General features: G+C 34.5%; 1 protein-coding gene across 1 annotated transcript in view; it reads right to left on the bottom strand.

Annotated features, from left to right (window-relative positions):
- Nucleotides 1-13,164, bottom strand: part of LOC103508656 — a 50,169-nt gene extending 37,005 nt beyond the window's left edge. Inside the window, exon 1 of the mRNA XM_026823201.1 lies at nucleotides 12,958-13,164. The gene's annotated coding sequence lies outside the window, so the exon portion shown is untranslated. The remainder of the gene's footprint in view (nucleotides 1-12,957) is intronic.
- Nucleotides 13,165-15,078: the final 1,914 nt, after the last annotated feature.

The following is a 15,078-nucleotide window of genomic DNA, read 5'->3' as shown; positions in this document are numbered from 1 at the left end:
AAACTTGTATGGAAAACATTTTCCTGTATGAATCCCGAACGAACTAAATCTATCAGTGTGTTGGACGTAGCTAGGTAATCCAGTTATTTCAAGGAGACTTACCTATAACACAATGAAAATTAATGTTCTGAAATATGTAATTAATTTAAAAATTTACGAGTAGGTATAAACATATCTACCTCCTACAAAATGATACATACACCTGTTCAAAATAATGTGCTTACATCATTAGTGATTGCTGATTGATTACACACTAGATATTTGTTTTTAGTCCGTCCTTCCTTTAATAAAAGGTATAGGGACGGACTATTGTATTCGCTTCGGTGTCTGTCTGTGTGTCTTTTCTTATTCGTCAGGAAATAAAGCATAGAAAATCGGACAAGAACACCCAAATATCGAATCCACAGACCTCCAAGTTGCAATTCAAGTGTGTCGACCAGTTGACATACTCGGTCACAACTGTTTGTTTTTATGTAATACGTTCTCACTGAGACCATACAGACGTATGTATAGTTGTACCTTCATAGGATAGCCTACAGGCTACTTACAATGTTCAAGTTCAGACTTCAAATTGAATGGGTAAAAGACACACAGACAGATTTCTTTCTTGTAAATCCTTTTTATCTTCGATTTAAGTTTAACACAGACAACATAGTCATCAACTATGCGATAGTATGCCCGTATTGATTGAATTGTCTAGGTACTTATTTTCTAACGTAAGAATCATAAAAGTGTATTACCACTTCTTGTCTTGAGTCATGAATGTATGTAATACTGAAAAAATACCAGCCAAGAGATCAGTACAAATATCAGAATGTTTTCTCAGAATTTAATGACCGTATCAGAGAGCAATGGAAACACAGATTATACATGGAACTTTTACATTCAAGACAGTGTAACAACTGTAACAGTGTCTGCAACAAAAATCTGTTGCGGAAGATTCGCTAGTGAGGAATAGAATCAGTAGGTGAAAATGAAATGAATTATGAGGCACACGATACAATGGGAAACTAAAATGGATGTTCACCGTGAAAAAACTTGAATTTCAAGAAAAAATCATTTAGACTTCGATACAGTGTTTCCTTTGTCAGAAAAAGTGGCTGCTCACCTAAAGAATTTCTTCATTAGTGCTTAGATGTCTGGAAAATTTGCCAATGAGACAATGCTGAGTAGGTACTTGCTATCCCTGAGATAAATAAAATTACTGAAATGTCAGTAGACCCAGGTCATCCGGGCATTAGCATTATCAGACACTTCTTATGTGTTACTCAGGTACAGATGCTATTTTAACAACTGAACTACGCAGTACTTCTGTATGGAAGCTTAAGAGGTCATCTGGTCACAAGAGTTCAACCATTTCAGCTAGTTCGATTCAACAAAAGACTCATAAGAAATATGACACCCATTTGAAATATCAAGTAATGTTGGAACTTAGAATACTGGTCAACCACATCTAGATAGGTATGACACAAAATCCTCAATGCTTGAACTTTAAAGAATCTGCACTGGTTGATTCTAGATCTAGACTAAACGTAGGAGATCTGTGCTTGAGGTGCCTTTATTAGATTATAATTGAAGAGAAGGGTGACTAAAATCTATCATGACAATATGTCAGTTGACAGAGCTAAAATAATTTGAGAATCTCTAATACACCTTCAGGGCTGATGAACACGACTAAAGTGTTAAAATTTGTAATAAAATAAATTTATAAATTAAAAATCTAACTGAAATTGATTTGAGGAAATTAAAACTCATTTTTCAAAATTGCCGACACGGATGATAAATTTCTTTTCCAGTGATCTCATCCATTATCCACAACCGTCTCACAACAAATCGAAAATAATCATTGACTGGGACATGAGAATCAGTTTACTATCATGTGATAAATCTTTTACGAGAGCTAGGAAAACTACTTAGCGTCCATATTAATTAAAAGTGTAATAAATTATTATGTTAATGTTAGCTTACTAATCATCAACACACTTACAAGATAAAACCTAAAACTTGTTTGGTCGCTTTGAATCAGTAGGGAGTAGGGAGCTTGGAGATTATGATTTTGGGATGTTTCAGCACAGGTTTATAATTCGATAATCAAATTATAGACTTAATGCCTATATAAAAAATTATATCACACCTGAAGAAACTGATAAATAAAGGCCTCCCATTCTGAATGCTCAGATTTGCTTATTTACTGTTAGCATATAAAAGTCTTGTGGTTTCATCAAGATTATTTAGTCGTGTAGGTGTACCTTACCACTGCGTAGGTGTCTTGAGACATCTACCTACCACTCCATGCACATTTATCAAGTTCTTGCCCGGATGGGTTAACCAAAATGACTTCACTACATCATCAAAGAATGTATATTTAGAAAATGATTTGGTACACAGGTTGGTATGCAAATTATTATCTGGAACTTCATTGTGCTAGGTTAATATTGTGTTTAGAACTCGACTAGATGCGTATGGAAAATCAATACCTATTGTTAATGCTAGTACCTTCTCTGTAGAGCTGGTATACTCAGAATTACGACGCTTTGACCAAAGAAACAACGCGGAGGTAAATTGACAAAATAAAGCGCTCATCTTGTAAAGCAGACACGTTTATTCTTTGGTCTCCAGTCTTCTCGGGCGTCAAATTTATTTTGCCCGTGACTCATGGAGTAGAGGGTGTGTGCCTGAGTTGCTGATCGCTATGACATCTTGTTTCCGGACGGATTCGTGCGAACTTAACAAACATCACAGGTGATTCACGTATGATATAGGTGAATCCGTGAATAATACACTGCGCGTCACAACGCGTCTTATTCTGTAAATATTTCCTTTTAAGACTATAAGTAAACATAAGAATTGCAGGTTTGACTTGTTAAACCTTCTTCAAATGGGATAGGATTGACGTACCTATAGCAGCCTAATCATGGAGCAAAAAACCCAAAATGTTTACTCCACTTTCACAGAAAAGGGTGCCAGAGTGGGACATAATGAACTGTTTTGTATTAAGAAAATATTATTCCCAAGAATGGGACATACTCCTAAAATACATATGTACAGAAATAAGAAAAATGCTGACGAATATCTTCCCTTGGCCTGGATAGAAAATTCAAAAGTTCTCACCATAAAATATCCTTCTCCAAACAGAAAATTCGCCATAAAATATCATCAGCAGAAACTAAGCCAGCTGATGGCAATAATCGAAACATCATATTTGTGTTATTGAAACTGTCAAGTTTTTATGGATTTTTTTTTTCTCAATATTATTCCATCAAGGTTTTCTTGGTTTTTAGAATCACTCAGCACTGGTTTGAAGGTATGACTTATTTGTAAAAAAAATAAAAACTACCTACTGACATAATGACTTCATTAATGATAAATACTGTCTGTATATTTTACTATAGTACCTATAGGTACTCGTATGTATGTTTAGGTATTATTTACGAATCTTTTACTGTGTATGCCATTTGTACGAGAATACCTATCAAAAGTTCTGAAGGTAAATTTTAATTTGCATCTTCTCCAAGCTGAATTATCCGATTGTCATTTTAGCTACTTCTTTGCATTGATACAGACCTGAAGTACTGATAGTCCGACAATATAATCAGTAGATCAGATTGAATCACTATCATCGAGAACTTAAAAATATCAATGGTAAAGAATAGATCTAAAGTAGGAGAAGGTATAATCAATTATATTCCAAGTAGGTAGGTCGGTTAGTAATGCTTTATTCCTCTTTGACGAGAGTACGAGACATGCAAAGTGGTAAATACCTATAATTTAGCTGCACTCGGAGGTTTTTTGCATACAAGCTCTCAGCTCTTCTGGGTTTCAGTCGACAAATATCTAGGTTCATGTTAACATGTGGTCTGCTGAATGGAAATCAAACCGTGGTAAATGCTGAGCTGAGGAGGAAAAAGTTTCTCACGCAATGTATAAACTAACTGATCTGGATTACCAACATGAGATACAGAAAATAGGTACTTACCTACCTTACCTAATTTTTCAACAGTGTTTCCTTTGTCAGAAAAAGTGGCTGCTCACCTAAAGAATTTCTTCATTAGTGCTTAGATGTCTGGAAAATTTGCCAATGAGATAATGCTGAGTACTTGCTATCCCTGAGATAAATAAAATTACTGAAATGTCAGTAGACCCAGGTCATCCGGGCATTAGCATTATCAGACACATCTTATGTTGTGTTACTCAGGTACAGATGATATTTTAACAACTGAACTACGCAGTACTTCTGCAAGGAATGAACTCTATGTTTGTATGTTAAACTACAGGACATGAACACGAGTACTCTGCCATTCTGGCACGTCCTTACTACTAGTTACTAGTGGACAGAGAGGTCTTTACAATTCGTCAATGTCTTCGTCATTACGATGTACTCCTTGTACATTGTCCTCAAATTTCTCTAGGACTTTACAGTACAATGCGCGTATCTCAGAGGTATGAAGGTATTCTCTACTACAATGTGTGTTATCTATAAAATACAATGCACACACTAACAATTTAACCTATTTTTTATTGTATTCAATTTTAAACTAGTGTAATGTACGTACTACGTATGATACTTTTCATTCTTGTTGATGGGTTTGATTGATGTCGCCATAGGGGGTTCCTGGTTTGGCTTGATGTCATGTACCAGGGACTCCAAGGTCTCTTCCAATTCAAGAGATTGACTTTGCCGTGAGCATTGAAATTGAAATGTTTTCTATTAATCTCGGATGTGGACCGGAACAAGTGAAGACGATATTATTCCATATATTCATATTGTTGAAGTATAGAGGATGGACTTTAATGAGAGTATACTAGACCAAGACCAACATGATCTACAATCCACAAGGAATACACTTGGTCGCTGAAAATTAGCACACATGGAAATTTATAGGGTAACTTAAGACATCTGCACGAAATTCTCCAAAGTTCATTTTTGAAGATTTAAAAGTGAGTCTTCCTGCAGACCAGACGAGATCTAAAGCTGGACCGTTTAATCAAAGAAGGGGCCTTTTCCAACAGTTGTTTGATATTGGTTACCTTGAGATGACAACGATCACCGACTATGGCTAGTGATTACAGTGTGTGCAAAACGGTCGGCCACCCTGTATATTGAGACTTCTCCTTCATACTCATTGGTTCATTATTCGAGGTACCCAAGCAGGATATGATGACTAGGTGAAACCAGTGTGCTCTTAACTTTTCAAAACATCACGTAGCTACAAAATGATGATAGATATCAAGATTGAATTCCACAGAGACATTTCTAATTGCTTTTGTTTCAACATGAGGTGTGCGCCGAACAATGACACTTAGACGCAATTTCAGCAAACATATACTTACTCATAGGTTCTTTGTGTTGTTTGTAAGTAGGCCATTTCTCTAGGGTTTTGTTTGTGAATCCTTCACTTTCTAGAGTTGCTCAAAGGTATCATCGTCAATAGCAACAGCATCATTAAGTATAGCCTCATCAGTTTTACAATCTACAGATCACTTTGAAAGTGAGTGATTTTGTTTGCAATAGGGAGAAAATTTCAGAAGGTCTCATTCCCGATAGGTAGGTCGGTTAGTAATGCTTTATTCCTCTTTGACGAGAGTACGAGACATGCAAAGTGGTAAATACCTATAATTTAGCTGCACTCCGAGGTTTTTTGCATACAAGCTCTCAGCTCTTCTGGGTTTCAGTCGACAAATATCTAGGTTCATGTTAACATGTAGTCTGCTGAATGGAAATCAAACCGTGGTAAATGCTGAGCTGAGGAGGAAAGTTTCTCACGCAATGTATAAACTAACTGATCTGGATTACCAACATGAGATACAGAAAATATAGGTACCTCTATTTGAAGACATAAGTAGGTAGAGGATTTCGTATAAGATAAACAATGGAAGAAAGGCTGAACAGTCCTATTTGATTATTACTTTTTTCAAAATTGTCTTTGGGAAAAGCCTTTTATTGGAATTCTTTTCCTTTTTTTTAAGATACATTGATAAGTACACAATCATCATAATATGAAATATAAGAATTTCCAGGGTGGGCCCCTGGAAATTGCATAACATCAATACCCAGAATCATTTGTAGATACCTAAATATTAGTCACCTATTTTTCCAAGTTTTCTACGTAACCACACATCAACCTTGTAAAAATGTTCACAATTAAGTGAATTAACTATTTTAATAACGAAAAAATGAAGCATACCTGCCTATACCTAGTATCTGCAGTAGTTCACACATGATTATGATGGCTATTACGTTTAATGTATCGTTATCAGATTAGTACCTAGATTACCTGCCTGTAGGTACTTTAATAATAGATAAATACATTACTTTATACCACCATGAAGAATATAATTTTCAATGTGGGATAGGCTTAATTTCTTCCAAGAATTTTGGTGACTCAGTGTGAGAAATCCCTTAAAAACTTCACACATGATTATGATGGCTATTACGTTTAATGTATCGTTATCAGATTAGTACCTAGATTACCTGCCTGTAGGTACTTTAATAATAAATAAATACATTACTTTATACCACCATGAAGAATATAATTTTCAATGGGATAGGCTTAATTTTTTCCAAGAATTTTGGTGACTCAGTGTGAGAAATCCCTTAAAAACGTTGCTGGTTGCTGACGACTTGTGAAATTTGTTCTGCATGTAGAAGACTTATTTCACGGAATAATAAACCTACTTGTAAAAAATAGGTATAAATTAAAGATAGGATACCCATTTTTACCTGCTTGTAAAAATAGGTACACCTAATAATTAATAAGATAATTTTAGGTATTCTATGTACTGAGATTACTGAGAGATAAAAGGGGTATTCTTAAATTGAAAAGCAATAACCTGAAAGCTCTACATTAGATGAATACAAACAAGTTATACGTACACAATGATTGGACAGAAAACAATTTGAGTTATTATCTATAATTATATTTCTTTATGTAATCATTAACATAACCTTGTATTTCGGAATTTGCAACAAAGAGCCGCATGCTGTATTATGCAGATTTCTGTGCAGAAGAAATCTTCCTAGAAACTTCAGCTAACCAGTTTGCATCTTGCAACCACTTTAATCACCTAAAATTTATTTTATTCTTCCTTGGCCATATACATGAGATAATCTCATTTTATAATCTGTTATGAGAGTATACCTACATATAGGAGAAAACTTATCATTCATGCGAACCTATTAGCGGAGACGCCAAAACACTTTTTGGTGACCCGTAATTTCCATGTGCTTTGATGGTAGCTATTATTGGTAGGTTTGGAGCACGTTTCAAAAATCAGCTGATCACATTACTTTCCTTATTACTTATTATAGGATCAGGAATTCAGTAAACTAACTAGTACCTACCTTTTTTTAAGTAACTCATAACTTGTACCTACTTCGAACATTGGATGCTTTTAGTTTCGACTCTAGGTAAGTAGCTACTTTCCTAATATTATGAATTTATGCAAGTAAACAAGTACACCTCCTAACTCGTATTTTGTAAACGTAAGTGGGAAACCGAGGGAATACCTACTCAAGTAGGGTACATCAAAATAATTTAGTTCATTATACAGACTGTATACAGTGAGTTTAGAAAGTACCTGTACGGCAGATGGAAAAGATTAGACTTTTTCAACTCTGATTTGGATGTCGGAAAACTTTTGACTTTGAATCAATTTTTACTTTCTATTATTCTGTGTTTAGACACAATGAGTATTTGGTCAATATCATAGAAGGAAGAAGAGATGGCAAGCAAACAACCGAGTAGGTATTATTCTGAGATAGAATTTCTATCCATAGACTGATAGAGATATAGAGTTTCTGGAGGAGTTACATAGAGAGTAGAGAGTAGTTATATCTGGATGGATGACTCTGGAACTTTGCGAAGGATCATGCAAAAAAATAATATGCTGAAATTTGCCATCTACTCGGATTGAAACTTGGTGTTAGGATCAGTGATAGGTGCGAGTGTGCAACATACCTAGATATAAATATTATTTATTTTCATTTGATATCTGCCTCATTCGATTTGTTATTAAATAAATTTCTAAATTTTAGAAAAGTCAAGAACCTTTGAAGAATCTTTCCGTGTGCAACATACCTAGATATAAATATTATTTGTTTTCATTTGGTATCTAAATTATTCGATTTGTTTTATTAAATAAATTTCTAAATTTTACAAAAGTCAAGAACCTTTGAAGAATTTTTCCAATAAAATTTTGTTGTGATCATTTTATCTGTCATCCGCTAGCTGTTGTCATAGCCCTCTGATGAAGCTAAAGTCCTTACCTTTGTCGGCTTCTAGATTTGGTTCAGTTCGAGATCATCTAATGCGTTCTAAAACACTTACCATCGCGGTCGGACCAGGATTATAATATCTACCTACCAGAAAAAAATAAAAAAAAAATATATACCTATGAAAACAACATTTCTAGATACCTCATGTTCTAGGTTTTGTTACACCAAATAATTATCTTTGGGACCCTAGACTATAATTTTACTGTAACGCGGGCGACCGTAATTACAGGTATTGAAGAAACTGGCATCATCTACCACATCTGCACTATTGAAATTCAGAATCTAGATGACAGGAAAAATGACAAGAAAATAACCAATTTACGAGGAATCCTTTTTTACTAGGAATTAATAGGAACAGATATAACAGCCATATTTACTAGGAAGTTAAGAATTTGTCATTTCAGGATTGTGGAAAGAGATTTGCTATCCTGGTCTTTCTTTAGTTCTAAGAAGTATTAGGATTAGTATAGGTATTTTCAATATTTCAATGTGCTCTATAAACTCGTTTACATGGTTTATTGGCCATGCCAAAATGACTGTGTTGTAACAAATCCGCTGAGCCAAAAAGCGAGAAAATTCTGCCTCTTGACCCCTTGAAAAGTTATTAAACTATGTATCAAAACATATATTCGGACTCGTAAAGGAAGTAGGTATAAGTAAGTAAAAAATATTAAGTTTATTCCTAGGACAGGACCGAAAAGTCCCTTCACCCCAAACAGTCTAACCAAGGTCTTGTATATTTAGACAATTTATAAACTGAATGTGTATCTACCTATTAGTGTGTGTACTGTGTGTTAGACCTTGATACTAGCAGATCTAAAACAAAGTTCCACAAAGTTGCTCTGAAAAATTCCTCCTAACTGGTCTCTTATCAGAGATGCAAGCGCTTGAGATAACATTCAAATTACACCAGATACTCGTAGGTACTTACCTATGCAGGAAGTCTTGCAAGTCTCCTTTGTACCTTTACCACCCCTAAGCTACACCTAGAGGTGCAATTATTGAGCAATCATGATGGCTTGATAGGAGGTATCTAGATGACAGGAAAAATGACAAGAAAATAACCAATTTACGAGGAATCCTTTTTTACTAGGAATTAATAGGAACAGATATAACAGCCATATTTACTAGGAAGTTAAGGATTTGTCATTTCAGATATCAAGAAATGAAAGCGAAGACATCAGATCGATCGGAATGGAGAGCTGCCAACCAATCTTAGGATTGAGGAGAAAGAAGAAGAAGATTATTCTGTGTGGTTACCTTCCACTCAAGAGTCTATTATTATTATTATTATTATTATTATTATTATTCTGTACGTATTTATAGACCGGAAACAAATCTTGGAACTTGGGAAAACTTCTAGCTCAGAGTCCAATCTCGTGCATCAAAAAAACCTTTTCTCCTTCGTCTCATCACAGAACAAATCAACTTTGCTTAAAGAACCGACAACTTTTCCTGACACCCTGTACACAGGCAGAACAAAGGAAGTTATCCGTAGGACCTAGCAACCACCCTGTAACGTACTCTAGATACTAGAATTACCAGATAATCTGCATTGTGGCTAATTAGGTAAACTTGTAATTATTGCTATTAACATTAACCCTGGGTAACACGAACATCTGCGGATTAATCATCAGTAATTCAGTGCTGTTACGATCCGGGAGGTGATATGGATAAGACAGTAATCTAGTCATCATGATGTTTCCACTTGACTAAGTTGATAACAAAGGGATTTTATTACCATACAGCCCTTAAGCTCGAAGAGTTTCCCTTCACGTAATCTGTACGCTGAGGACCAAACTTTACAGTCATATTTTGATCTATTTGAGTCAATGATTATTTATTTATATGGGATATAACACCTATTACTCTGGTACTAGTAAACGAGGTCCCGAGGTTCTATATTCTTTCATGGCCAAATGCTCAAACTTATGAGGAGAAAAGGCTTTGAGTGGAATTTTATTGAGACCCTACTCGTCTATTTCATTGAAACTGAGGCAGCTGCCAGGTTACATTTTCCTAACAAACTTCCATGAAGTATTCCATGTATCTACATCAGGGAAATGCAATAAAGCTCTACCCAACAAGAAATTCAAGGAGAGGTTTTCCACCTGCACTCTTGGTTTGTTGGCCAATAAAAACCCTCTAGTTCCGGATATTGGCAATCGAGGCACAGCGATCATTTTTTTCTCATTTTTTTGCGGGGTTGTCATCAAGCCAGGCTTTCCCACGCACCTCGATGGACCACGCTTGTTTGAAACCTACAGATGAAGCATAAAAAGGTAATGAATGGAGAAATACGAATGCAAACAGTTATTGGTAATAAATTCTCGATTTTTTCTCATTGCACCTAGTTTTTTTTTTCAATGCACCTAGGAATTATTTTCTTCGTTATGAGCGGAAAAATCATTCGTACCATGTTCTTCTGGCAGATGACATAACTGATTCAACTGTGTTATGCTCAGTTTTTCCACCCACTTCTTCACATGACGTGTGTCCTTCACTCTTAAGTCCTTTGTCAGTCTTTGGTCCTTTGTACTCTCAAGTCCTTCGTTACTTCAAGGTCCTTCATATCATCCATCCATCCATCCATCCATCTTAAATAATAGGTAATATTGTTGCTTGGTTATAGGTAGGTATACATCCGTGTTTTTCCTTGGTGGCTTCACTCTTAAGTCCTTTGTCAGTCTTTGGTCCTTTGTACTCTCAAGTCCTTCGTTACTTCAAGGTCCTTCATATCATCCATCCATCTTAAATAATAGGTAATATTGTTGCTTGGTTATAGGTAGGTATACATCCGTGTTTTTCCTTGACATTTCTTCTCACTTTGTGGAAGTGGTGACCAGTAAGAGGAGCAGAGGTCTTTACTTTGTAGTTCGTCTTCTGGAAACCAAATTTGGGAGCAGACAATAGAGAGAAAACTGTGTAACCAATTATCAAGATCCAGTATTAAATTTATGCTAATCGTTTTCGAAGCAATCCAAGCCTGAATATTTTCAAGAGGAATTATAACATTCGTGTCTAGTCATGTACAATACTTGATTCTAAATATCATACATTTAACAATCTCTATGAGGTCGCAAAAACACGAATATGATTCCGAATTGGCCTGAATACGTTATTATAAACTTTTCTTAGCACCAAACAATAAGAAAATCATAATGGATGAACTTTAGCGTGATGGGCGTGTTCTAAGAACAAATCTGGATGAATAAGCCTTGAAGATGCGAGATGAATATGAGATAGCACTGTTATGCTAACAATCTAACAAATTTAGCTCTCCGACTTGAAGGTCTGCGATTTTCAAATGATGGTGAAAACATTACGATTCTACCTAATTGTTCGATTTCTTGATCCTTCGGCTAAATGAGATTCCGTTCATCTGGAACACTGAATTTGATTTTATTGAAAATTGAAACTTCTTTACCTTGTGTTTGTGTTTCAGTAAATTTAGGTTTCAGGGACTTTTCAGTCTGATTCTAGCAGGATAAACATTGTATATTCTATCTTATTTCTATAAACCCTACGGGCCCCTAAAAGGCCAGATTGGGCCCTAACTTCAAAGATCAAATATCCTTCAGGTGTTGTACATGGTTTTAAATTCCAATCAAAATCGGACATACTGTTCACGAGTTACAGCGAATCTAAAACCTATCTCGAAAAGTTTTCGAGCAAAACTTAATCAAGATGTACCACAAAGGTGGGAGTCTCACCCCACTTATGGAGTCTAGTTATCTACAAAGCAATATTTTACAATTCATAAAATATTGTGCAATTTTGAATACTCCTACACTCCTACATGACCGAATATTCCGAAGGTCCTATAGATATACGAGTAAACCTAGTTATGTAAAATGTTAATGGATATTTAATGAAATTATTTACCTATGGTAGATATGGTAGATATGTACATATATACCTACTCATACAACACGAATTTTATTTTTACATAGGTTTTAACAAATAGGTAGGTATGTAGATAGGTATGTTTCGTATGAAAAACCCATACACTTAATGATCTTATGAAGTATAATTGTATTATTTTTACTAGTGTGACAAAGGTGTACCAAAAATAATTAGCAAGGTGGGTTCTTTCGCAAATCGTTAATGTAAGTATCTACCTATCCAATCACTAATTGGCTATTTTATAAGTATATACCTAATTAAATACCTACATTAGTAGCCTATTTATTTATTTACACGCTAGATAGGTACAATATTTTGAAACTGTGTTCTAAAAAATGGCAAGGGTAATGTCATTATCATTAGGTAAACTATTTCAATCAAAGTTGCTGTATGGTAGATTAGATTTCGAAATCATTGTTAGGTCAAACCGAGAAGTCGACGTACCTATTACTATGAATGGCTCTAAACTGCTGATTTTGCAATAATTATATGCTCTAGATCCCAGCATACTAGAATCCTAGCAGGTACCTAACAAATCCGTAAAGTTACCACAAGAATCTTTTTAAAACAATAAAAACAAAACTTCAAGGAGCATAAACTAAGTAACAATAATAATAAAGTGTGAAAAGTTCTGTTGCACTTTTAATTTTATTACTAAAAGTCATAAAACTTTTGTTTATTTTTGTTTACATTTGAAACACTGCACTTGAGTTGCGATGTTTTTGAAAAAGTTCTAGCGCGTTTTATTAAAATTAAATAATGCACTTTGGACTCACCTTTTTGTCGTATTTTTTTCTCAAAACTCGACTCCAAAATCACACACAAAACAGTTGCATTTATTGTGTTGAAAAAATTAAGAAAACAGTTGTACAGTTATTTAACACTAAATAATTTAACTATCTGGGTAAAAAAATAACATCACTTGTACCGCGAATCATACTCGCGTCCTGACAATACAGATTCAATCCGACAACTACCTAACTGCTATCTCCAACTAGTGCTGTAAGGTACCAAACTTTCCCCCACTCCGAATTATCATTGGTGTGACCTTCCACCTCATAGAACTTAACCCATTGGGTCCAGTGACCTTATGAAAATGATTTGCACTGTTTTAGGAACGAGATTTAAGAACTGTTGAAAGTGTTTAATATCTACATAGTCTAGTTTATTAGAAACAACATGATAGATCTATTGATTGTTTATATTGCTTTAGGTTTGATCAATAATACTGGGTGATTATAGAGGTAAGTAAATACTAAGGCTGGAGATTAGGTATAATAATATTTCGTAAATTTCATTTATATTTATTAAAACAAAGGATTCAAAAGAATTATATTTTGGGGAGTGCAAAATAACTCTTCCAACGGACTTCTTTGTATTTTTTTCTTCCGTCAGGTGCTAACAATCAACGTAAATGGAAAGTATTGAATTTTGAATTGTACTGCGAGAGTAAAGGGACCAAAGTCTCATACTGGCAGTATAAACAGGATCCAATCTTTTCTACTTGTGACACTTGTATTGGAGATACTTATGAAGACTCTTAACGTAGCCTACGTAGTAGCTAACGTGTGTATTTAGCCCAAAATATCCACAGACCCAAGTTGTTTCTAGGGTTCGAACTAGAAACCTTCTGATTCTTATTTAGACACCTTTAAGACCAAGATAGATAGAAGATTCATTTTTATGGTGAGCGTAGCTTGAATCCTATGTTTACAATAGGCTCAGTGATGACGTATTCCCAAGACTACAATATAAAAGAAAGAAAACAACAGAGCTATTTTATTATCAAAAATTTCATTTATTTTAAGTTGAATTCAAAAAAATACAGTAAAAAAAAAAAAATGAAAAGTGCAGATGTATAATAAATTAAAGTTTCAGATATTAACTTTGTTCAGATTCACCACCTGGTAATCTCAATTTTATTTTGTTCGAAACTTTCAATTTCAATCCAAAATACAAACATAAACTAAAACTATAGCAATTGCAAATAGACATATCAGTACAGGTTAAAAGCTCATTCATTCTATTTCTGTTCCCACTTCCAAAGACAAAATTAAAAACGAAAGAAAATTCTGACCTTAATTTCTAATGAATCTCACAAATGAGTAAATATTAAGAACTGCAAATTTAAGTACTTTCAATCTCTATCACTTATGAGTAAAGTACTAGAAAACTGCTGGAACAATAGTCAGAGAGAGTTTATGATAGTACTAAGACCAATTCCGACTCATGTGGCAAATGATACTGTGATACTGATAAAATAGCACACTTGACAATTTGATTTGTATTCATGAGTAAATGCTTTTATTGGATTAACGTACCTACTGATCTATAATAACTGCAGTTTAGGGGAGCTTTTTACAGATCTCAAGGCAGTTGACAATAATCCAGTTAATGATTTGCATTACTGCAAGTTAGTCAAGGGTCATCTTGAACACAAAGCACAGAGACTTTTGAATTTCCTGAAAGAAACGAGAAATCAAATATTTCTAAACGGAAAGTATGTACTCGTACGTGTATTTAAGTGTTATTACCTACTCAGCAGTTGGTTTACCTTTTTATTTGAACAAAGTAATTTGGGTTTAATGAGGCAATAAGAATATTCGAGAACTTTTAATGTTAACTCTTAAAATCACCATAATCTTGTCGGGTCGTTAAAATAAAATGAAAGGTTTTAATTTGAAATTCCTGTACTTTGTTAGTTTTAGTTGGGTTTAATGAGGCAATAAGAATATTCGAGAACTTTTAATGTTAACTCTTAAAATCACCATAATCTTGTCGGGTCGTTAAAATAAAACGAAAGGTTTTAATTTAAAATTCCTGTACTTTGTTAGTTTTAGGGTGACCAAGTGAAGTACTTGAATAAAAGATAATGTTTATTTGTCAGATATTATTGT

Source organism: Diaphorina citri, unplaced genomic scaffold (assembly GCF_000475195.1).
Source record: "Diaphorina citri unplaced genomic scaffold, Diaci psyllid genome assembly version 1.1 scaffold420, whole genome shotgun sequence".
Classification (NCBI taxonomy): Eukaryota; Metazoa; Arthropoda; class Insecta; order Hemiptera; family Psyllidae; genus Diaphorina; species Diaphorina citri.
This window is presented reverse-complemented; position numbering and strand designations above follow the sequence as displayed.